The sequence below is a fragment of the Mugil cephalus genome, chromosome 17 (assembly GCF_022458985.1).
Source record: "Mugil cephalus isolate CIBA_MC_2020 chromosome 17, CIBA_Mcephalus_1.1, whole genome shotgun sequence".
Lineage (NCBI taxonomy): Eukaryota > Metazoa > Chordata > Actinopteri > Mugiliformes > Mugilidae > Mugil > Mugil cephalus.
In genome coordinates this window covers 14,477,531-14,502,570 of record NC_061786.1, presented here as the reverse complement: position 1 = coordinate 14,502,570, position 25,040 = coordinate 14,477,531, and positions in this window count along the sequence as shown.

The following is a 25,040-nucleotide window of genomic DNA, read 5'->3' as shown; positions in this document are numbered from 1 at the left end:
CTATAAATATGTACAAGTCTCTGTATGGAAAAACCCTTAAGCTTAAAAGGGTCCAAACTTGACCTTTCAGATGCAATCACAATGCAAAGGCACAGGTAAATACGACATGAAGACATGACCTACAGGTGCACTTTATATCTTCATAGCAATGTAAAAACCCATAAAATCCAATCCCAAAAAAAGGGGGAGGCACAAGCTAACTAAACTGGCCTTATTTATTCCGTTTAAAGCGACCACAACGGGGTCCACGGAACACACAAACCTCCGCTGGTATAATTAAGTGGCTCACAAAGAGCTGCAGAGGACCGCGCTGCCAAGAGTGGCTTTATAGGGACAATTTAACATAATGGTCAAATAAATACTGGTGTAAAAACACACCTGTGAACAGTGGTGGCAGGTTGACGCCCATTACTATATTTTTCGCGTGACAGTTCAGCAGCGTGCTACAGATTTCATTCCATTTGTGCCAAAGTAGACGGTGGCGTTCAGGTTTTATACTGTACGCTAAATCAGCACAAACCTGGCTAGGTAAAGATGAAACAGGATCTCTAATCTTTCTTATACTTGCGGTTATTTCTCACTTTGAAATGATGTTGTCTTCTGGCACAAAGGTTTAAGTCAAACACCACTCAGCTATCCCAAAAATACCAAGTTGGAAGGTATGTGATACTGGGATGTTAATTATGGTAACTGGCAAAAGGACATAAACATGATACTGTGACATTCAGTGCGAATTTCACCCTTTAAATAATTAATTCTTAATTTATTAAAAAAAATATCATTGTGACATTACTTTCACAGGTTAATAATTGTTTTTCCATGGTTTCAACAACTGTCATCTCAACAGAAATCAAGGCTCACTGGGACGGTATGCTGGTAAACACTGACAAACAATGGCACAGGCTCTGATTACTCGGGTTTTGTCAGGTTTCTGGCGCTCAGCTTATTCTCGGGAGGCTCAGAGCGATGACTGGGTATCTACAAGCTGTCAAAATAGGCCAGAATTATCAGCTAAAAACCATCAAATCAATACAAAGTCCAGATGTCAATAATGGACGTGTCACTAAAATTAGGATGTTGCATTTTGAGCAATTATTGCAGTTTGGGAAAAGCACGGAATGAGTATATATATATAATATCATACACTAATGATTAGTTAGAATAGAGTCCAACACGGCTTAAGCTATTCTGGTAATCGATTATTTAACTCAAATTTATTCAAAAACTACGATGTATTGGTTTCTCAAATGTGAATATTAGTTGATCACGAGACAATTCCCACTACTTTTGTACAGATACGGAATAATTAACATATCAATCAATCCACAAAAGAATTATCTCAGAAGTGAGGCCTTAATAAATTAAATGGAAAAAGAAAATGTGAAATTGGTGACTATACACAGCCAACATCACACTCTTTATCCTTTAAAATGTAAAATATTATCCTTATTAAAAAGGATCTGAAGATATACATCCTGTGTCTTTCAGTTCCGAAAGGTTTACTCCGGATTCTGTTTCTGCCTTACCTTATCATTACATAACACAGACTTCAGACAACAGTGCTTGAAAGAATTCTCTTCCTCTCCCACTCCTTCTGCCTGTCATAGTTTCGAGATGAGAGATGAGTTGACCCACGCTTCACCCCACGGTACTGTTTGTGAGCTGGCCGTCCCAGTCGGACCTGTCCTGCTGAATACCTGGTGGCAGGTTGTTTGTGAAACTCTTGTGTCGTGTTTGTTCCCTCTCCCCACCCTGTCCTCGTTGACAGCGTCCCTATTGTGCATGTGAAGGGCCTTGCTTTTGTTTTGCCTGTCTCATTGGAAACGGTGTTGGTCCGGAGGGAGCTCGCACTCACCTCCGCTCATTCTGAGAGGCCGTCTGTTGACTTACCTGCCCAATATTTAACTTTATCTGCCCGGTAATTAACCTCTTCTGGTGGTGCCTTATGCCCCTGGTGTGTTAATATTAACATACTTACAATTAGTTTTGAATTCACGTTGTGTTGTGATTTGAGATCTGGTAAGATTTACCAATGATTCAGGAAAACCACACAAAAATGTAAGCTTTAAATATACACTGCCATTTCTGAATTGGTCCATCCATGCATCGCGGTTTCACAATCCCCAAACCAACACATCAAAGAACCTTGATCTTTTGAATATAACACCCTATATATAATTTTATCTTGCCTTAAAATAATTCATTGAAATTTATAAGCGCCGTGTAAAAAGAATCGACCTCATTGGAATATGTTTTAACCTTACGCATAAATATGTAGTTTGAGGATGAAGGAGAGGAAAAAAGACATTAAATAAAAATCCAATACAATCAAATCCAGCCTCACGTCTACATCTAGTCATCTCCCTCAGATCCTCACCCTCCCCAATCTCCTGTTCCCCAGCTCCTAACATCAGCAGGAGTGTGGCTAATTTACGAGCGTGGGCAATGCCAACATACTCTCAGAGGAGGGCCCGTTTTAACACCTCCAAATGCTGTAATGCATCCCAGCTGACCTTAATTATAAAAGCATGTGCCTCCCCTGTGCTTCCCCCACCCACTTTCTCCACCTTCTTACCCCCCCCCCCCCCCCCCCCCCCCCCCTCCCCTTTTATATACAATCCACAAGGCCGGGGGTGTGAGCCAATGCTCTTACCTGCAGAGAACAACACAGCAGCAGCTACCGTAGCGGCTCAATGTTAATAGTTGCATCCTGAGAGGAAATCAATAAAGCTATAAAGGGTGATATCACAGTGTCTGGGCCCCCACGCACACATTCTTCCCATCTCCCTCCCTCCTTCCCCACCCTCCCTCCCTCAGAGGGACCTGTTTATGAGGGGTTCTGTTGGTTGGTGGGAGCAACTGAAAGGTCAGTAGTATGAGGTTTTGATCCAGGGATGAGACACCCTCCTTGGGAGCGTGAGGTAAATGGCGGAGTGGGACCCCTGACTCATCTGAAGAAAAGTGGATCTTTTAGAGGGGCTTACAGCCGCAGTGTGTTGTCAAGGTAGCGGAGCATTAGTGGCTGTAAAGGCCCATCGATGCAGCCTGGTTACGATCGGAGAAGAATCCCATGAGGTAAAACGAGGCCTTGCTAAACTGCTGATGAACCGGGGGAGATATTAAAAGACTCACTCTCCCTCTCCTCCTGTCTGTATTGCAGATTTTTGCCCATAATATTGATATACGCACAGCACGGGGCTCCAGCATCATTGGGCTGATAAACTGCTCATACAATAGATAATCTTTTATGTACCTCCCGTGCACAGCACAAATATTATGACTATTAGTACATTAATTAACTCGCTGGCCTGGGGGTCCTCTGCCCAGCCAAGGTTAAGAGCTTCTTTAATTAAAGATCAATACGGTTTTGCAGTATATTTCTACAGCACCAAAAGAGACTTGGAGCTCTTTACTGTCTGCGTGTCAGCGTGATATAGACGTTCACAAGATATGTATAGACAAAGACTCAAAGTGCAAAATGAGACCATTTGCAGGTGGAGAACAGTGAACTGATATATGTCAAACAGCTGAAGCGATAATGTGAAAGACGCATTAATGTCTTCTTTGTGGAGCGACTTAAGTTTGTCGTGTTTATCGGCGCTCAACTTGATCCCAAACATAAAAACAGAGCAGAGATAATGGGTCCAGCCAGGCTTCCTGCCTCTGTTGACAATTCCCTGTCTAACACTACGTAATACACCTGTGTATTGAACAAGGCAGGTGAGCGGCCATGATGACAGTTCAGATCAAAGCCCGGACCAATCTCTCTTTCTCTCTACCGCCATCCAGATGTATACACCTTAAGATTTAGTCCTTGTTTGTAGAAGGAAAGATGGCAGGGCCCAGAGGGCACACCTTCACGCTCAAGGCTCCAAAGTTCCCCTCAGATCATTGTAATCCGCCTGGATTATGTTTGACAGGAGAGCACCCCTGTCCATTCCAGAGGACGGCCCACAAAGGACGACTACAACCAAAACTCTGAACTCAGACTTAAACCAAGCAGAAACCATCCTCTATATATGAGCAGCTTGAAAACATGGACCTTTGAACTTTTAGAAACCTCACATTGTGCCTGTAGCAGGGTCAAGTGAAACGTTGAATGTTTAATGTATTTGTCCAAGAGTCGCTTTAAATATTTAATTTTTAATCAGTTTGAAGGGTAAAAACATGAATATTACGATTTCTTATATCTAGGGGTGAGTACTGGCAAGGACTTCTCGATGCGATACGTATCACGATACGTTACATTATTGTGATATTATGATATTGCGATATATTGCAATATTCTACATAGTTCACTGAGAATTTTCAAACGCAGCTTAAACTACAAGTTGCATATATGTAAATCAACAACAACTTCAAAAACAACTTCATGACTGTTTAATGTCGTTTAAAATATGAAACGTTCAAAATCGATACTGTATCGAAAGAAAAAGTATCGCGATATATCGCCATATCAATAATCTTTCCCAGCCTTATTTATATCTACAATTCTTAACGTCATACTTGCTGTGAGGCCCTAATGACTGCAAACACACTGTAACAACACATGTTCACATCTTATGTCTAATAGCAAAGAAATGAGGGTTGTAACTGAAGAAGGACTGATATGATTCAGATTTATTAGTCTGTGACACCCAAGGGACGCCACACACACACACAACCTCTTCATCCTCCGTCTGTCCCTCACACACACACACACACACTGGTGCACTCTAACAACTCCGCTGGTTATGTGATGGATAAGTCAGCCTCGCTTATCAGTGCTGCTCCGACTCTGGCTTAACCCGCCCCGGGTCTCTCTGGGCCTGTTGACCAGTCTTCAAGTCTTCAAACCTTGCTTCCTCTCCCCTCCTGCTCCTTTGCCACACAAGACTAAGACAGGTTAAACAGTTAAACACCAGCAAATCCAGCACTGCCCTGTGGGAAATTTGCTTCTAATCCCTAACTTATAGGCGCAGAATCAAAGCCAAAAAGCCTGAGCAACAAATCTGATCCTCCCCCTAACAATCTTAGGCCTCTTGGGAGGGCAGGGAGAAGCTCCACAGACAAGGCTGAGATGGATAAATACCTAAATGATGAGACAGTCTGGGGACAGGGGAGTAGTGTCTGGCTATGGCCGTTCACCTCCAATTTGGCATCCGCGCAATGAAAGGCAATTGGGCGGTAGCCCCCCACACAGCAGCCAGTCCTTATTATTATATGTTGAAGTGTGGCTTGGGCAATGATTAATGACAGTGTCAGGGCGAAAACAAAGCACAGCGCAAGTTATCTCCAATCCACCTGCTCCTTCGGCCCGATTGGAAGAGAATGGAAGAGAGTGTGAGCAGAGGCTTGATAATGTGAAAGAAAAGGGGAGCAGAATGGAAAGGAGAGGGGAGAGGGGGTACAGTGAAGGGAACCTACTGACCACGGCAAGGTGAGAAGACACATTAAAGGAATATACATATGAGCACGAGTCATTTACAGAGACCGAAAGCCTGTACACTGCGCATCACAAATTCTTATATTCGAGATCAAAATAATTCCTAACCTAACAACCCCCACAAGGATGTATTCTTTGTGTCTTTAGACCGACCAAATGCCAACTCGCAGGTAGTTTCCATGTGAGGTGTGAACATGTAGCTTGTGGCTGGCTTCGGTGATTGATTTGACAGACAGAGTGGACTTTCATGGCGTCTGTGTTTGTTACATCCAGGCCCACTGTCCCCTGCTGTATTGGTGTTGACATTTATGAGACATGTCGGAGGGGGCCTGCTAGACCTCACTAATGAGAAGGCTGGGGCTGACGGCGGGTAGCGCAGCCTGACACTGCCATCCAGAGGACGCGCCGGGTATGGCAGGCCGCCTCGCGTCTGGTCAATTACCGTGTTTACACTTGTTCCACTTCTGTGAGTCTTTGACAGTGCACTAAACTGCAGCGTCTAACAGATAATCAGAGATATTGCATTTATGCCAAGTTTAAAAATATATACAATATACAAACAATTAAGTGCTTATTTATTCTGTACAAGTAGGCAGTTAGGCTGTGTACGTGTGGACTCTCAGGGCTGTGTGTGTTTATAAGTGGGGATCTGTCTTAACACAGTTCACTAAATCAGGTCACTGTGTGGCGGCGTGTTGCAGGAACCACTGTGACTGGAACTGGCTGAAGACTGAGGCCACCCTAAATAATACTGCATTGTAGTAGTACTGTATTTTATTCATGCATGCAGCCCGGATATGCAAACTCTTGATTGCTCGCTTATCAGAGTGAGGAAGGGGGAAAAACTGCAATTATGTACACATGCATTGAGTCCACACTGTAACCAAAGGGATTAGGACACTATCTGGTTTCTGTCTCTTCGAACAAGATATGCAAGTAATGTAAGATACAGTACGGTAATCGTTTCCATGTTTAAACCCCATCACATGAAAATTTTTAATCCTCAGATTATTCCGTTAAACATCAACACGGAAACTCCAACTCAAATATATATTTAAAAAAATGGATTTCAGTGCCACCTCTCAGAGATCCGTCCTCACAGGCAGCAGAAAAACATCTCATTTCGACCCGTGTGTGCACCCAGAGACTGTCTCCATTAAAACCAGGAAATGAAAGTTCACCACCCCTGGCTTTGCTAATAAATGTCTCCGCACTTTCCAAAGAACCCCTCGCTACGATCTACACCCTTGCCGTCCCAGGTCTGATGTCTAAAAGTGAAGCAACAAAAACTGTTTATATAGTAAAGGAAACACGCCAAATAAAATCTGACAGAGGGAATTTATGTGCATGCGAGCTACTTCATCAATAGTGTGCCTGGATCAGAAGTTGCACGAATGAAAGTGCAGCTTCAGGACCCTCTAGATGGCTCTAGAGTGGACCTTAAAACAAGAAGGCGGATTAAACTCGAAGTAACACAGAACCTGCTGTTTTTACTTTCAGAAAATGCAGCAGTGGTAAATGTTTGTCAAATTTAGATGTACTTCAGAAGGCTCTGAGATGAGCCACATATTTACAAATGGCTCTCCAATACGCAGCCTTGGGTTGGCAGCTACTCCTACTGTATACAAGACCGTTGCCTTCTGGCCTTTCAACCATTAGGATCTGTTCAGAGGCCTTGACCAGGTCTAAGACAAAAAGCTGAAAATGAGCAGACCTCATAAAAAATAAAAAAAAATAGACATTTCTGAACAGCCAGAAAAAAAATCTCTGTAAACAACTTGTCAATCATTTCCATTAAAAATGTTTTTGTCTTTCTTTTTCATGAACACTTGTTTTGAGACTCCTCCGACTGTATGCTTTATTTGACAGTTCCAATCACGTACTTTCAGACGTATGTGTGGCGCGGGTGCGCGTTCCCTGTGTAGTTTTCCCCACAGCAGTGTAATCTGTGGAGGAAACGGTAGCGTTTTTAATGAGAAGCCGTGGTCTCCTCTTCTCCGTGGCAGCTCTTGTCTGTCTGGAGCGCGGTGCGGCACAGCACAGCACAGCACAGCACAGCACAGCACAGCACAGCACAGCACAGCACAGCACAGCACAGCACAGCATGCTCCGCTGAAATGTGGTCTGTCTACGTGGGATTGCAGGGGCCCTCTTTGAAGTGCAGAGCTGCGGCTGTTTCCTTTGTGTGTAACAACCCTAAAAATCAAACCTAAAACCAAAACACCCATAAGAATACCTGAAAGGGGTACAATATAAAGAGCCATATGTATATGATGCTTTACACGTCTCTCCTTTGTTTCATCCCCTCCCCTCTCCCGTGATTATGCATGTCTTCTGTGAAGAGCTGCACTGCGTCTGGAGAGTCCCTTGAATGGAAACTGCGAGGTACAGAGAGGCACATTAAAATCCTCTAACGCTCTCAAACGAACAACCTAGGGACAAAACATGAATTCCACGCGGTTTCTCCCCTTGTAGTGGTGCGGCTCAGACAAGCTCACATTTAGCACTGGCTGCCATCTCAGACAGTGGGTCCAGTGGGATGTGTAGCTATGTGTTTATCAGAGGATGAACTTCCCCTTTTAATGTGGCAGCCCCCCCGTCTCCTTCGACCCCCTCCCCACCCCCATTATCTCCTCCTTTCCCTTTTCCTTCCTCTCCCTCCCTCCCTCCCTCCCTCCCTCCTACTCCTCTTAGACTGTAGTTGAAGGTGAAGCACCAGAGTTCAGAGAGCAACCGTCGCCTGAGTCGCACGGAGCGCCTTCTCTTTGGGAGCGTTTTGTCCCCGCGTAGACGCTCTGGCACACTTACAATGTAGGATGCTTTAATATAGAGTTTATATTATCGTGGCCTACATAAGATTTGCGTTTGGCAACTCGGCGACAAAAGAAATAAAGAAATAAATCGTACAAGTAACTTGATTATTATGTAGGAATGTGGATTATGTATTATGTAGAATGTAAAAAAAAGTATGACAATAAGGGCTTAATTACATTCAAACATAGGCAGATGTGAACATGCACGTGGACCACGAATGCAAAACGTGATCCTGAACAGCAGAAAGAGGCTGAGCAATGACAACTAGTGATGTGCAGATCGATACTGAAATAATGATACTTCCGATACCAGGTCTTTATGCTTTAAAATCGATTCTCAAATCAAAAATATCGATACTTCAGTCATTTGAGGTAATGTGTACAGTGGAAAGTAACTAAAATATCGAGTTGTAGCAACACAACAAACCTTGAAACACCTCAGGTTAAACCACAACACAGAATATGAGGCATTTATGATGAGATGGACAGAAGAGGAGAACACAGGGTCAGAATTAAGATGCAAGTTTTCATTTTATAGTGGTTGTTGTTTCAGTAATTAAACAATAACTTATTTTTAATGGTGTTATTATTTTACCATGAAACACCATTTTCACGTATGTTGTATGATTGTGTCTCTGTTTGTTTTTTCTGTTGTTGTATTAACTCGGCTGTATAGTAAATGAGGCCACTACCACAATATACCAAGTTTAAAATCAATTAATCAATTACTCTGATGTCTTACATTCTTTACGAAGGTATGATTTGAAATACACTACTTTTTCTAGGTTTACCACACACATTAGAGTGTATTTACACAAAGTATCTGTATCAGATCGGCATCGCTGATAAGAACCTGAATTTTACTCAGTATCGGATCAGAAAGGAAACATCACTAATGAAAACACAAAGTGCAAAAAAGGAGTAGACACTTTACTTTTTTTTAAAATATATATATGTGTGTGTATATATATATATATATATATATATATATATATGTATATATATATATATGTGGAGAAAAGGTACCTGGGACAATACATGATTACAGTTTTTCTTCCAGGAATATACAGAAGAATAGAGTTTTACTTTGTTTTTAATCATTCCATATATTATATTTCATTGATGTAGCACAATTCATTGAGTAGAAGTGATTCAAATTGAATAATAGTATAAAAAAAAAAAAGTATATAAGGCTTTACTATTAAATCAAATGTAAAAAGTTATTTACAAAACTTGTGTATTCATTAAAAGCTAAGTTAAGAGATGCATTTTTAAAGGACAGTACTGAGTACTTGATGTCTGCTCCACAGTTAGAGGCTCGATGGAAAATGCTGCATCTCCAGTGTTTTTATGTATATGGTGTTAAGAGAGCAGCTGGGTATTTGAACACCTAAGAGTTTGTACATGAATATATTGATTTAAAGTTTTGTTTAAGTAGTTCTGGGTGTAAGTAATTTAAAACTTCGTGGACTAATACAAAAACTGTTACCGTCATTTCTATAAGCTACACAGGGCCAGTGTAAAGAAGCCTCTCTTCATTTCTGGGCTAAAAGGTTGAATCAAATGGTTAAATGATGTAGTAAAATTACTTTATTTATTGTTGTTGACTTATTTCCCTGCATTATGAGGAGTTTACTCATATTCAGCGCAATCACAGTAAAATCAACTTTTATTTTAATATTAACTGAACTTCTAAATTGCTCCTGCGCCACCGTTTCCCCAAAACCTCCACTTCAGTGTTTCAGTACATTCGACTGATTCGATTCCCCTCCTTCTGCTCTGCGTGGAAACGTTGCATATCTTTCATATTAAACAGTACACTCTGCATTAGTGTTGTTAAATAGGCTTTAACCCGCTTTGTCAACATTTCCTCCCACATAATGGAAGTAAATAACATATGGCTCTAATACTCCGTGCACTAATCTGTGTGCCTAATTTTTAACTGACGGCTCATGAACAGTTATCGTTTAGTGTAATCTAAGTTTTTGGCTGTGCCCGGAATCACTCCTGACTTTCTCTATGGAGGCCTACATTTAATGTTGGCCCTTTTAATTGACTGCCTGAATCCTGAGTGCAAACATTTATACAATAGCGCCCACGAAAATACACAGCGACGCACGAGAATTTGTGGCTGTGGCGTGCCCATCCCCATAATGCAAAGTTCTGTCTTTCCAAATTAAATTACTTACTTCCGTGCAGTTCTAAAGCTCACTCAGTGATGTTTCAAAATGACGTATTTGAAATGATCAAATTAATTTACTTACTCTAGTAAGTAAACTACTGAGTAATTGTGGAGGGATGTTGGACACATTGCTTGATGACCCGGATTGGATCATAGAATCATAGACCAAATCAACTCTATATCTAAAAACTATAATATTAAAAGTATAATAAAAATGCCATTTCTTTCTGTGAAAAAAAAATAAAAAATTAAAAAATCATGAAATCTAATCTCAATGGCGCTCTCTAGTGGACAGTTTGCATCACTGACACTAATCCAAGAAAGAACCTAGTCCTGCAATTATTTAAACCTTATATCCTTATGAGAGATATGTGGTTTTGGTTTTCCAAGAGAATTTATAGAATCATGTGGATATTTTTGTCTATGTGGAAAACGGCAAAAGAATCCAAATGTTTGGATTTACTAATCCAGAAATAAGAATTCTTATTGTGGAAAGTGGAGGCTGAGCAATGTGAAGCCTCTCTTCATTTATTTCCTTGGGCATTTTTCTATGGTGCATCCTATAAAGTAGCGCAGTAGTAAAGCATGCACAGTGGTGGAAGAATTTTACACAACCTCAAATATTATCATGAAATATTTGTGGAAAAATCTTTTTTTGCGTTTTGAAAGGTGTGGCTGCATTAAACAGACACAAACAAATACAAATTATATTTATTTTGTTTTTTTTGTTTACAAGAAAAACTAACAAAACTTAATTCTTGACAGTTTCAGTATGTCAGGTATCATAACATGGTCAGTATTAAAGACAAATAACAAGAGAATGTGTTCAAAAATGTTTTCCTTGTTTCAGCCATTTTCTGTCTCTGAAGAACTTTCAAAAAGTGTTTGCTTCATACAGACACGAAGCACGGCAACAGAAAAATCCATCTTTTAATAAAAAGGATGGCCTTTAGTGGATCACTGGTACCAAAATGATCAAAATTTCTTATGTATTTTTATGGAATCAATCAGTTTTAAGTTTTAATTCTTGTTTTAGGGTTTGTTTAGTATTTTGTCTGTGACTGTACTAAAAGAAATTGCGCTTGAAGACCTAAGAGTGATTCTTTATACAACATTCCACAAATGGACGAAATGAAAACTTTTTTCCACCACTGTATATTCAAGGCCTCAACATTGATTCAAGTAAACTGCAGCAAGTGTGTGCTGGAAAAAAACCACAATGAGTATTTAGGGGAGGTCCAATTCACGGGACAAACTTTAGAAAAATAAAAAGTATCATGCACCGACTGTGGACGTTGACACAGACCCAGCACAAACAATATGATACAGATAAGATGCAGTAACGAAAGAAAAATCCCCAGGTGTAAAGAACACAATATTTAGCCCTATATGAATCCAAATCTCTAATTTGGTAAACAAATGCTTGTCCATTCAAACAAGGTGTCGGAACTGTGACAGCAAACATGCTTCCATCCTTCCGTTGTATATTTGCATCTCTTTTTGGCAACCAAATGTCACACCACCATTTCACTGATATCACAGGATTCCTGCCAAACTGAAAGAGGTTGACAATTGATTCCTCTTTGCAGAGAACTGTCGTTTATTTTATTTATTTATAAACTGATAGCACATTTGTTTGTCAGTCACAAACAGTGTTGGTCAACCCAAGGGTATAGTTGTTCCCAATTGAGTTGAGCAATAAAGCAGACAGAACTAAACCTGTGCAGATTTATGTACCAGAGTCCACTAGTTGCCACTAGCCAGATCAATATTTGTACTTTCTCAGCTAGGGCAACTGTTGTTATGATGCAGAGGTTTTTTATTTATTTATTTTTTTGTCTATCAGCTGAAACAGGTGGTAACGAGCACGTTACCTCGTTGCCTCGTATTCTGATTTGACTCGCGTTTGGACGCCTCAGGTTATGTAAAAGCATCATTTTCAGCATGAATGACAAACAAAATCCTCACCATAAGTGGAGACAATGCAGAATAAAGAGCAGTAGCAGTGGGGTTGGTAATGTGCGACGAATTCAAACATTTACAATTCATCCCTCGCACTAAATAATTACTAACCTACTCTGACTCTGGTTGAACTACTTTCACAGGCACAGGAAGAATCTGCAGCAGTCAAACGCTACGGTTGAAAGGGTGTCGCCTCATCGGCCCAATGGAGGAACTGCCCCGGTTTGTGCTCGGGTCGAACAGCCTGCAAAATTTAGAAATTGGCTCAACTTTGAGCTTGTCTTTAAAAGGTTTCTCAGACACACGCACACGTTTTTAATCATTGTCGTGGAGGAACACGTGAAGGAAAGTGCATGATGTCACAATATCTACATGACGGAAAGAATGAAAACAGCACAAGTAGCTTCACCCGAACCACTTCAGCTAATAAAGTAATAATAGTGTAAATGGTGTTCTGTTAGAGAAGCAACAGCAATATTACCACCAGATGAAGTGCCAGATGTGGAGAGTATCTGTATATTATTTTTTTTTATGAGAAATGTATGTGAATAAGAAACGTGTCTCATAAATGCGGCTGTATTAAACAAGTTAAACAAGTTATGAACGATGTCAAGGTTGAACCGCAAACAAAGTGATTCGTGTAGTTCAGGAGCTGTGTTTCCTGTGGTGGAATATAAAGTCCGTTGCTATGGAAACGTAACATATATTAAATCAGATATTAAAGGAAACGGAAAACCAAAATATAATGTAGCATCTTTAATGTGCAATGCAAATGGGTTCGTCTCCCCGTTCAGTGAGAGTGCAACGTATTGTTCTGTAACGCATCACGCAACTCAAGAAACAATGCATTATTATTAGTCAGCAAAATCCGAGAAGGAAGCAGCGCTCCTTTATTTACTCCGCTTTCTATTTGTGGTCGGCTCGGATGAGAACGCAACACCACTAAAACACCCAGAGCTCCGCGCAGTGACAGCCTCCTTAACCTCCAGCTCGAGCAAAGACCAAAGGAAAAAAGCTGAGAGTAAAACAGTGTGATGCTGATGTGGAACGACTCAAACATCAAAAGCACAGTCCACAGGCCCGTCTGCATCTCCTCTATAAATAGTTCACCTGGTTACATTTTTCTCTACATCTTTATTCTTCGGCGCCGGGGTTATCGGGTTCAGAGGGATGCGCCGAGGCTCACTCATTAAGCTATCAAAGTGCACTTGGAACCAACATGAAAATGCTCAAGAAGTTGGGATGCTCTTTGGAAATAATCTTGATGCGATGGACACATGTTTTGCCAAGAAGATGCCACAAACTGACAGACTTGAAGGTGGAATTATAGCTCCTGTGTATGTGTGGTTGCTCATACCGTCTACTGTAAACATCTGGGACACACACTGCTGTGTTTCTATCTAAGGGGGTGTGTTAAATGACAGTGACACTCATCCCTTCATGGCGACGGGATGAAGATATTACGATGATCAAAGCACGGGTGGCACGCCTTGAGGAGACAGACGTGCGTTTTTTACGTGTTAGGGTGTGGGCTTAGTATCTGTGAAACAATTCAAACAAAGTTGGTTTTGCCATCTAGAAGCATGTGTCTGTCCCTGATAAAGTCATCTCTCTGTTGAGAGCTCTTCACTGGGCCTGCAACCAAAATTAAGGACTTAATATATGCGCATACACCGATCAGGAGAAGTAAATAACGTTGACCATCTTGTGACAATCCAGTGTTCTGCTGTGAAACTTTTGCACGTGGTATTAGTGTGGATGTTACTTAGACATGTACCACCCACCTAGAAAAAAACAGGCAATCACACCCCATAGCAATGACACTCTTTTGTTGGCAGCCCCAGCAGGACGCTGCCATACACACACACACACACACACACACACACACACACACACACAAACGGTTTAGGAACAACTTAAAAAAACACAAAAAAACAGCACATGATAATGACCTGGTCCCACCCCTCAACCCACAGGACCGAAAAGCTCCCCCATTAACTATAACAGGACACCTTCAGAAGTGTCCATGTCCATGCACAGATGAGTCACAACTGTTTTGGTGGCACAATGGAGAAATATACAATATAAGACATAATGTTATGCCTGATCGATGTATATTACTAAGCTGTAGATCACCTACATAAGCCATAAATTATTTTGCTTAAACCCATGTTATCTGGTTTTACGTTGCTTCTCTTTTCCTCCGGTTCAGCTGGTTTGTGGCATTAAAATGAATGTAGTGGGATTTAGCGACATCTAGGGGTGAGACTGCAGATTGCAACCACTTGAATACCCTCCACCCTCCCTTACAAGTGTATAGGAGAAGCTATGGAGGCCAATTAAGGCCCCTAAAAAAAGGCATCTCTAGAGAACATGGCGTGGGCTTGTTTATCAATGAAATGCACAATTATAAAAACTCAATGATATATACACACACACACACACACATATATATGGACATGTGTAAAAGAACAAAAAAAAAAAACATTCAAAACATAATATAGTAAAACTGCGCAAATGCTGGAAATCCAGGCTTAATACTATATCTCACACACGAACATTAGCAGCAGGGGTGGGGTCATTGCATTTCACTTTCTTTTCCTTGTTGTCGCTTTAAATTATTATTATAGTTAAGTTGTTGACTACGTGCACTAAATAACTTTTGAATGTTTCCTTTATTCACATGCCCTGCTTCTTTGCATTTTCGCATATTCTAAAATCATGAAAAAAAAAATATATATATATATTAATTATAAGACAAGCTGACAAATCTTGTCCTAGATGCACGGTTTGTTGCATCTAGTACATGACAAGTTTTGACGACACTGACACTTGGTGTGGAGTTCATGAAGGTTATTAAGATAATCTGGGTTTACTAAGAAAAGCCAGACGTCTGTTTTTTCTCAAACTAAATATAGATTAGACAGTTAAACAATGGCAAAGGCACCACGGCGGGTGCAAACAACACGACAAAAGCAAAATTTCAGAACATAACAAAACAACACCGAGCCTGACCACCAAGACCACTCCAGCCCCAACTCACCTCTATCCGGCGTGTTTGTTCTCCTGCTGGCTACCATCTTCCTCTTCTTTCGCTTTCCGGAATAAAATCCAGCTTCTTCTTTGAAATGACGATTTCTTTAACACTTCACATTTCACAGGTAGGTTCTCCATCTTTTTCTCGCAGGCCTCACTCCACGGAGAGGGCCCTTCGAAGACGAGGTAAGTTTGCAGCAGGTGTGTTTGATTTAGTTCACCGAAGCTCCGGGTCGAGAAAGGCCACACTTTACTGGTGTAAACTTTGATGTGTTTGGTAAAGTATGATACAGACAGTGTGCTTTTTGTTGGAAATACTGTTCCCAAGGCCATGTAATGAATACCAATAATCAATAAGTCAATTAAATCTAAGTAGGCGTAGCAATGCTAATGATTTATTAGCATGGTTTAGGGGCGTAACTCTACTTTTGTTAGCGGCGTGTAGCAAACCAGCTCATTACCGCCACCGCCTGGACTGGAGTGTAAATGAATTAAATTAAACAGAAAAAAGGAAAATAAACGAACGAACAAACAAAACAAATTAATTAAAAGAACAGAGCTGTTGTGAATGTTGTCAGTCACACATTTGTTTCACGATCAAGTTAAAATAAATGCACTGAAGGAATACCATGCTAAAACAAAGCTTTTTAAATACATAAAGTTTGTTCATAGTGTCATTAATCTCGTCTAAAGGCAGTTATTTACCTCTAAAATTAATACGTGGATTAAAGATGGACGCATTATTCCATTTAGGAAAGACCGGTTATGATGTGCATGTTGCCTGATCCATCACTGACTGGCAGTTTCACATGTGCTTCTCCTTGTGTGTCCAAATGTCTGCCGTCGAAAAGGTCTATCATCTTTAACTTAATAAACACAAGACCACAGGGGAAAATAGATATTGATCTAGCAAAACTTTCTGAAATTGTACCTAAGCTTTGTATAAAACGCATATTGACGCAGTAGAAAATCTTCACTGTATGCATTCATTCACCATTGCATTAAATAAATACAGTTGGCTAGAAATTTCTTAAATTACAGAAAGGTGGAGCATAGTAATTATGTGGCATTACTTTAAATGCATTACTTGAATAAAGCAAAATGAATGACCTAAACTTAATATGTTTGTGTTTAATTATCATTACCCTGTCAAATATTTTATTATTTCCTATCTATGTGGCTCTCTAAAACTAAGGCTTACAATAAAGGAAAATAACACGTTTGTATAGCCCAAGATCATATATTAGTATTTAAAGATGTTACAATCATAACAAAAGCAGTAAATATGGCTGAAAACGTGGAAATATAGAATGAACTAAAGAATGTATGTCCATCAAAATAGTTTCCGATTATTAATCGTTAATGAAATAACGAAACCTCTAACATTTGGTTGTTTAATCCGCACGGATGTGGGTGCTCAGTTTTATGAATGGTGTTCGTTTCAAACAGAAGACTTGATGAATGTTTAATATGCAAATTAACTGGCAAACGGCCATCTTGTGGTGATACTGTACTTCCCTGAAGAGATGTAAAAGCAAATTCATCACTCATTTATTTACAAAATGTGTGTGCATATTGTCAGCCACAAGAGGGCGCTAATGACAAGTATGTTTTTTATTTATATTTTATCATGTTTTCTTCATCTGTGCGTTGTTTTATAGAAAGATTGTTTTTGTTTATTCTGCTTTACGGCCGTGTTTCACACTTGTTCTGACCTTTAGTTAGAGTGAATATGTGTGTGTTATATTTTAAACTTCAACCCATATGTGGAATAAGCTGACCTAATTATATCGTAGTTGTACAGTATATGTACTAATTTGATCACCTATATTTTGATATTTTGATTCTTCACTCAACCTCCTTTAAGACCAGCCTTAAAATCGCTATTTGGACTTCAATTTTGAGTTTTGATGTACACGACAAACAACCCTTGTAATAATACCTGTAGCCACTTGGTGTCAGTGCAGGCTAAAAAAATAAAAATAAAAAAAAAATTGACAAGGACGAGATTCAAATTTCACCTAGCAACACGGTTGCTGCTTCTTCATTCACACACCTACATGTAACACACGTGATCTCCTTCCACTTTCACATGTGCAAACAATCCATCCCAAGAGCATGCAAGCAAAGTAGATCCGGTAGTGGTACATATAAACATATTATCACAACGGAAATCCTTATTCATATGCGAGAATATGTGTTGTGTGCATGAGAATGCTGGCCCTGCACACACGTGGTGCATACAACACTGAAAAGAGGAATTAAAACAAGCGGAAAGTCATAATTTACAAGAAGGGAAAGAATGAGTGTTAAGAAGAAGTCATATGCATGTGACACCAGGGCCTTGTCGCACTGTCTAACCACATAAAAATACTTTTGTTATGAATGGAACAGCCTCTAATAGTAAGAATCACTCCCGTCGCTTTCACCTGTTTGTATCCCACATTTCAATCCATTCACACTTAACCACGTCTCTTCTTTTTCTTTTTTTTCTCACACAAACCCTGATTATTGGCCCAGTTTGAAAAAAAAAAAAAAAGAAGTTCAGAAATACTGGTGCTTTGTGTGAAGTCAAAAAGAAAAAAATGCGATGCAGAAATCAATCAGCTCTGCGAGTCTCGAGGCTGTCATGGAGGAAATTGGCTCTGAATGACAGCACTATGCGGACTGTCTTTACGGTGTCCTGACTTTTTAAAAGAGATACCAACAAACAAGCGACGGTGAATTCAGAGAGCACCACAGCTGTTTTCCTCAGTCTAAAACCATGCCATGGGACTTTTTTTGAAAACATGTGATTACTTTTGTGGTATCATCTTTCCCTATAGTGGCTGAATTTACAGAAAACAAAGTGTCGGTGGTTTCTGATCATGCTTACCATAATGCATGATAGTTTCCCAATTTCTGCACTTTGGACTTTACCAGTATAGTCAGCTTCGTCAGGACGCTGTGAGAAACCATGGCCGCAGTAGGAAACAGACTAATTAGTCCCGATCAATTGCAAGTCTTCCAGTCTGCTGGCAGGTGACAGACATATAAACCATAAAGGCCGACTTCCCCCATACTTCCTAGGCTCTTTAATTAACTCTTTGATCTGAGTGCTACGTAGTGGGTTCAGGCCAGAGGCAGCTTCGAGGGCCAAGGAGAGGATGGATAGGATTTCATATACACCACACACTGCAGCAAGAGGAGAGGGAAATGCTGACCAACTCCTATTCGGCCCAAAGTGAAAGCTTAGATGCTTGCTTACTCTCATTCTTGCTTGGCTTTGTGTCAACACAGGAGAATTTGTAGGCGTTTATATTGTTTGATACAGTTTACGGACACTACATGTAATGTAGGTAGGAAAAGTTAGTAGCCAAATCTGTATTTTGGTTTCATCTCACGACTGAACGTCTGTGCGAGACGACTAGGTGGATCCTGTGCGTTTGGGGCTCCACCTTCAGTGGTGCACACTGGGGCTGGAGGGGGTTGAAGGGAAGGGGCAGCAGATCTGGCAAGTTTCAAAAGGAGCAGCGAGCTCGCTTTGTTGGTTGGAATTTGCAGCGCCATGGAACGACTTAATAACAATGCGTGAAGCAATGAAAATTACACAGCTCCTGCTCGAAAGGAAAAATTAATTGCTCTCAGGTTGCACTCTGGAGAAGTTTGTTCATTCAAGCATTTGCGCGCACGCGCACGCGCGGACGCGCACGCGCGCACACACTCGCGGGGTGAGCGGGGCCGCACATTTACGCCACACTCGGAGGCGCACGTGGAACCTTGGCTGTGAGCAAAACCAGGCCTTAGGACTGGATGTGCATCCATGTGTGTTCGTGCGTGCGTGCGCGTGCGTGTGTGTGTGTGTGTGTGGTGAACCTGCAACTCTCCTGTGCTGTGCAGCGAAGAGAAGAATTAGGGCCTGGGCCACATTCCAGCCCTGCCTCCCTGGGCGAGAGACAGTATTCAGCATTCCTCTGCCTGCCTATCAGGCCAGGTGCATTCCAGAACACACACACACACACACACACGTATATATATACATGTGTGTGTGTACTCAAACACACGCACATTTAAACAAACGCTGCACAGTTCAGCAACACACATTCATGCTTCATCGCAAATGCAGCCTGTGTAGGCATGTACACGTGTGCACTGAAGCACTTATAGGTGATAATAGAGTAAAGCTATGTGTATATTTAAAAAAAAAAAGAGTATGACATGTCATGCTTCTGTGTGTGTGTGTGTGTGTGTGTGTACAGTAGATACAAGTGCTGCCTTGTTCACATGAATAAATGTTGGATTTAACCGAGGTGTTGTGCACCGCATTATGTAAAATCATCCTCTCTGCCTCTTTAATTCTTGTGTGATTCAAACGTCTTTTTTTTTTTAATGCATGGATTTTTTTTTTTTTTTTTTTTTTGCTCTCTTTGGAGGAGGCTGAGCTATTTAAAGAGCAAGGGGTTGAATACACTGTGAATGTACAGCCAGCCTCTTTTTGAAGTTCATATGGTGCTGCGATGCACTGTGAGTCACTCATGACAGTGCAGACGGGGGTGGGGAGTGTGTACATGTGTGTTTCTGTGATGTGTGTGTGTGTATGTGTCCCCATCCGGGTCTTTTTTATTTTTATTTTTTATTTTTTTTTTATTTATCAGAGATTTGCTTTGCTTGTGCTCTCGTTCGCCTTGACGGGAATAAAACAGAAAAGGCAAAATGCCTTTAAGAGAACGAACGCTGCACAGATCTGTGAGAAGGATCCACCCTTTCCCAAGAGTTGGGATGAAAGTTAAGGGAGTAAAAATAGTGGACAAATGGCGAGATAGGCGGGCCGGATGAGAGGAAATGGGAGCTTATGCTGACGATCAACCTGTGCAAAGTGGGCTTCATCTACGGGCTTGGTCAAATGTAAAGGCGCAACCCCAGAACAAAAGCCCCATTCAGTTTTAACGGGCTGCTTGCCTTCCACAATATTCCTCCATCAGACAGAGAAACCGGTTGTTGGTTACAAGCTATTTGACTGGCAAGAGGCTCCAATGCTTGACAAGCTCTGAATCAGACCATTGCTCTTTGTGATTCCTCCCTCACCGTTACGCTTACTTCCCCTATTCTCGCATTCCCCGTCGCTATCCTTATCCTTTTTCTCCTTCCTCGTCTCTCATCCTTCACCTCCTTCTCCTTTCTTCCCCTTTACATCCCAGTTCATGTCTGCTGGTCGCAAGCCAATTCCCGCCCTTCTCCCACTCACCCCCAACCTCCCTACTCAGCCCACTTCTCATCCATTTCCATGTGGCGACTTTTCATCAGTGAAGTGCCTCCCTGGCCCGGCTACCCTCACCCCACCTACTCCCACTGCCACTCTCTGAATGGATGCAGCATTAAGGAGAGAGACAGGGAGAGAAAGAAGAAAGGGGCTTGAGACCGTCCTTCCGTCTTCCCTCAAGCGCCACCCCCTTGGCTGTCGCAGAAGTGGTATGTTCCACAGCGAGGACTGCAGAAGTTGAGAGAGCACATTGTTTGTAATCTGGCATTGCAGGGGTCACTTCCTGACTCGTGTGTCCGCTCCCCGAGCCCCACGCCGATCCCCCCCCCACCCCGCAACCCCCAACCCCCCCTCCTCCCCGTGTGTCCATCCGTTGGCCAAGCAGCCCAGGGCTTTTGAGCGAACCCTGTTCTTCCCCTTTTGTGTAGGAATGCTCCAACATCTGAAAACAATCAAATAATCTGGGCACAATACGTCTCTTTATGGAGGGGTGCTGGTGGTTCCCAGATGAGCGGGAGGATTAAGTGGAGGAGGCCATTGGGGAGAAAAAGAGAGGGATGGGGATGGGGGTTACACAGCTGAGGAGGGGTGGGAGTCTGGGTGGAAGTTATTGTTACAAGAGTTTCAAAGCAAAATGTGTGGATTTTTCTTTTTTTTTTGAGTGAAGGGAAGATGAGCACTGATTCTGTATATATTCAATGGAATAGAAACAGTAGGGTGAAATTATTTTCCCTTTTTTTCACAAAAAGATTAGCATATTTAAAGTATAAGATTAGAAAAAAAAACATTTTAGGAAATAAGCTTGTTTGCATATAGTTAGCACAAAGACTGGAGACCTGGGCTATGGGGCTCTTACTTATTTATTTTACTGCATCTTGCATGTAAAAGCATTTCCCACAACACAGAGTGAAGTATTAGTTGTAAGTGCATTACAAACCCCACAAAGTGACTACAGTGGTTTCCTTTGACGCTATCTGCGGATACTGATATGAAGCGTTTGTGTGCGTGCCTCGCTATAAGTGCAGGTGTAAGTGCACCAACACAAATAACAACCAAACTGTTCAAGCATTTCCTTATGCTGATGTATTTAAGATACAATACTTGTCCAGAGCTTACGCTACTTGGCACGGTCAACACATTGCACCCCTTGGCCCAGTGTGCGCACCTGCACTGATTAACCCAGCTTATTAAATAGACTGGAAACCAGCAGTCTAAAGATGCCGTCAGCTACTGGCACAAACATGCACACCACTGACGAGAAGAAACAAAAAAAATGAACAATGTGGCTCCTACAGTGACTCTTTTATTATCTAAATTTGATTAAATTATGCTATTAACATTTGGACATTGAGGAGACATATGATTATTTCATTTTATGTCATTAGCGAATACAGAGAATCTAAAGGAAGTTAAGGCTAATTTAAGGGAAATGCGGGACACCATTTATACTTGTGGCTCGTCAGCCACCCGATCACTAGTCAGGGCTGTGTCCTTTTTGCCAGTCGGGTTAATTTTACCAATTCCACTTCCACTTCCTGCTTCGCTTTGAACAAAGGCGATTGAAACTTTCGACCAAAATCTAGTGAAGACAAAGTTATACAAGTGTTTGTATCTCCAAAGCACCTCAGTCAACCTTCTCTCGATGTGTTCCATCTTTTTTGATCCAAAACTGTCAGTTTTGGATCAATATACTAACGCTGAAATACGCTACTACCAAGCGGACCAGTCTGCTTCAACCCAACTCAGAAGTCTTAAACCGCCTATTCCTTTTCTGAGGAGGTGCACGTCAGCTACGGTTCTAGGGTCTGCGCATGCTCTGTGCTGTTGCCGTAGCTACAGCGCCAAATTGACGCACAAGCTTAAACCGCCTATTAGTGCTAAGCTAGGCTAACTAGCGGCTGTTGCTAGCTTTGTGTTCAACAGTCATCTCATCAAACTCAAACTATTCCTTGGTGTGTAAGATGTGTTGAAACAATGCATCTTCCTTGCCCTCCTTCCTGCCTTAATCTTGTACACATAAATGCACTCCACCAGCCATGCACGTGCCTACACGCAGCAAACTTCTTCTTCTTCTCCCGTCTCTCATGCCGTTCCTTCTCATCCCCACGAGAATGGTAAATAGTCATCTGTAACTTCCCCTCCAACATATTCATTAATCCCTTCTATCCTGTGGGCCTGGATGATGATTACAGGGAAGCCAACTGAAGCCGCCCAAATAAACACCCCTCAGGCAGTAACAAAGGCCTGTCCACCTCACCCTAAACACAGCTTCCCCGGCTAGATCAGGTTTCAATCAAGCCCACGCACAACATACAAACAATAGGAAGTAACAGAGTCTCGAGCACTGAGAAAGCTAACTGTGGCTGAAACCAATTTAGTTTCCCATTTTCGTAGTCGAGACCTTCGCCAGTGGTTCAAATTTACTGTAAAGCAGATCTTAATTGAGCACACTTTTGACGGGCTCAAACCTAATCTGTGACATGTAAGTGGATGTTCAGCAGACAGCATGAAACCAGCTCTTTCTTTTGGTTTCTGTTTTTAAGCATAAGCATATCATATGACTTACCATGACACGCTCAGTGCACAACACAGAGGGTGTTATTTGAATGTTCACATATTTCAAATTCTGGCCATTTACAGAACGTAGACAATTCTGCCGATGACTTTCCTCTCAAGGGCTTTGCAGTCATAACGGCCTTCCAACTGAAGCAGCATCCTTGTGCGCCGTCACAAGACGAACGCTTTGAGCCTGACACACTTTACTCCTCTGCTTCCGCTTGAAAGAGAGCTAGATCTGTTTCGAGGCTCTCCCAAAATAAAAAGTGTTTAGAGACAAAGCACCCTCATGAAGAATGCTTAAACACCGCTGGGCATTTTAAAAGCAGGATCCTGAGGAAGACATTTGCTTCTTGCGTTTACACTGGTCATGTGCACACACTCAGTCAGTGAGCGAGAGAACGAGTTCACAGCACATCAAACATGCCTGAAGGCCCGCACACTTCCTTCCCTTCTAGCCACTACACCTTTTCTGCTCACCACCCTGCAATTAGCTAGCCTAAAAGTTGCAGGCTTCCGAGGCCAGGCCCACACTAATCATAGGTATGCATTGTTGTGTTCAGCTGCCAGGCCTTTAAAAAATCAGCTCCTCTTGTTTAAACCACACCTCTTGGCCCGGATCGGCAACAGTCCACCGTCCGATGGGCCTCGTAGATAAACTTCAGAGGAGCTTTTCTCCAAACTCTGCAGGTGTTTTTTTTTTTAAAAGAAAGGAACACAAGTCTGAAAACTCCACGCAAACAAAATGTGCAGCGAGCTGAATGTGGTCTAAAGTAACGGCTCTGGGTTCAACAAATACAAGGGAAGATGAGCCTTGGCTCAGGCTGTTTACCAAGACGCTCATTCTTGCTCCACGCCCCGGGGTCTCTGCAGACTGTATGGTGGCGACTGGACCAGCTCTGAATATCCTTTTCCGTAGCTACCGTACAAAGAGAGGCCTTCACTTCTCCTCTCTTGTGACCAGAGGCTGCCTATAGTGCTGGGACGCTGGTGATCACATCACCTGTGTTTCGAGGCCGTCATCTGATTCAAAACTAGGAATGAATCCACAAGTATTTTTACACTTACGCCATACTTAAAAATGCATCCATACTAAAGAAATGCATGGGGGTTTTGTCCTTGAACCAGTATTTTTTTTTTATATAGCATTAGCGAACACAACACGAGCTTTTATTTTAAAGAGGGATGGTGAAGGCACACTATCAAGAGAAATAATGAGATATTAGGTATAAAGTGCAACATGAACTCAGTATTTGGATACCAAATAGTGGCTTAAGGTCGATGCTACTGCCTGCGTCTTTGCAAGCTACATTCACGCTATACTCATTTATCCGATTTTGTATGATCTGTGGACTGAGTTGTACGTCTCTGAAGAGATCACTACTGCTGTTTTTCTTTTCTTTTTTTCAAACAGATAATGCAGGTAAGTCTCCTTCTAATCTTTCCTGCCACTTGTAAGTCCTCCATTTTTTAACCTTACACACAATACGCGGTATAGACGGTGTAAGATTAAAGTTGTTTTTTTTTTTCTGGTATTCTAACAAACAGACTGCAAACAGATGATGCTCAGCCTTTTCTCTGAGCTCACGTCACACATGCTATTTTTCATGCGGTGCTTTAACTGACCATTTCCAACATAATTTCCCACAATTACAATAGGATATTCGCATTTTGAATTAATATGTTTCATTAAATTTGCAGACTCGTCCAAAGACGTTTTTGCTTCCACATTAAAAAAGGTTCATGCTCTTTCAAGCAGCAGCCTGGTTTATATTTGCATGGATGTTTTATGAAATAAATCACGAACCTTGAACAAAAAGAGGCAAG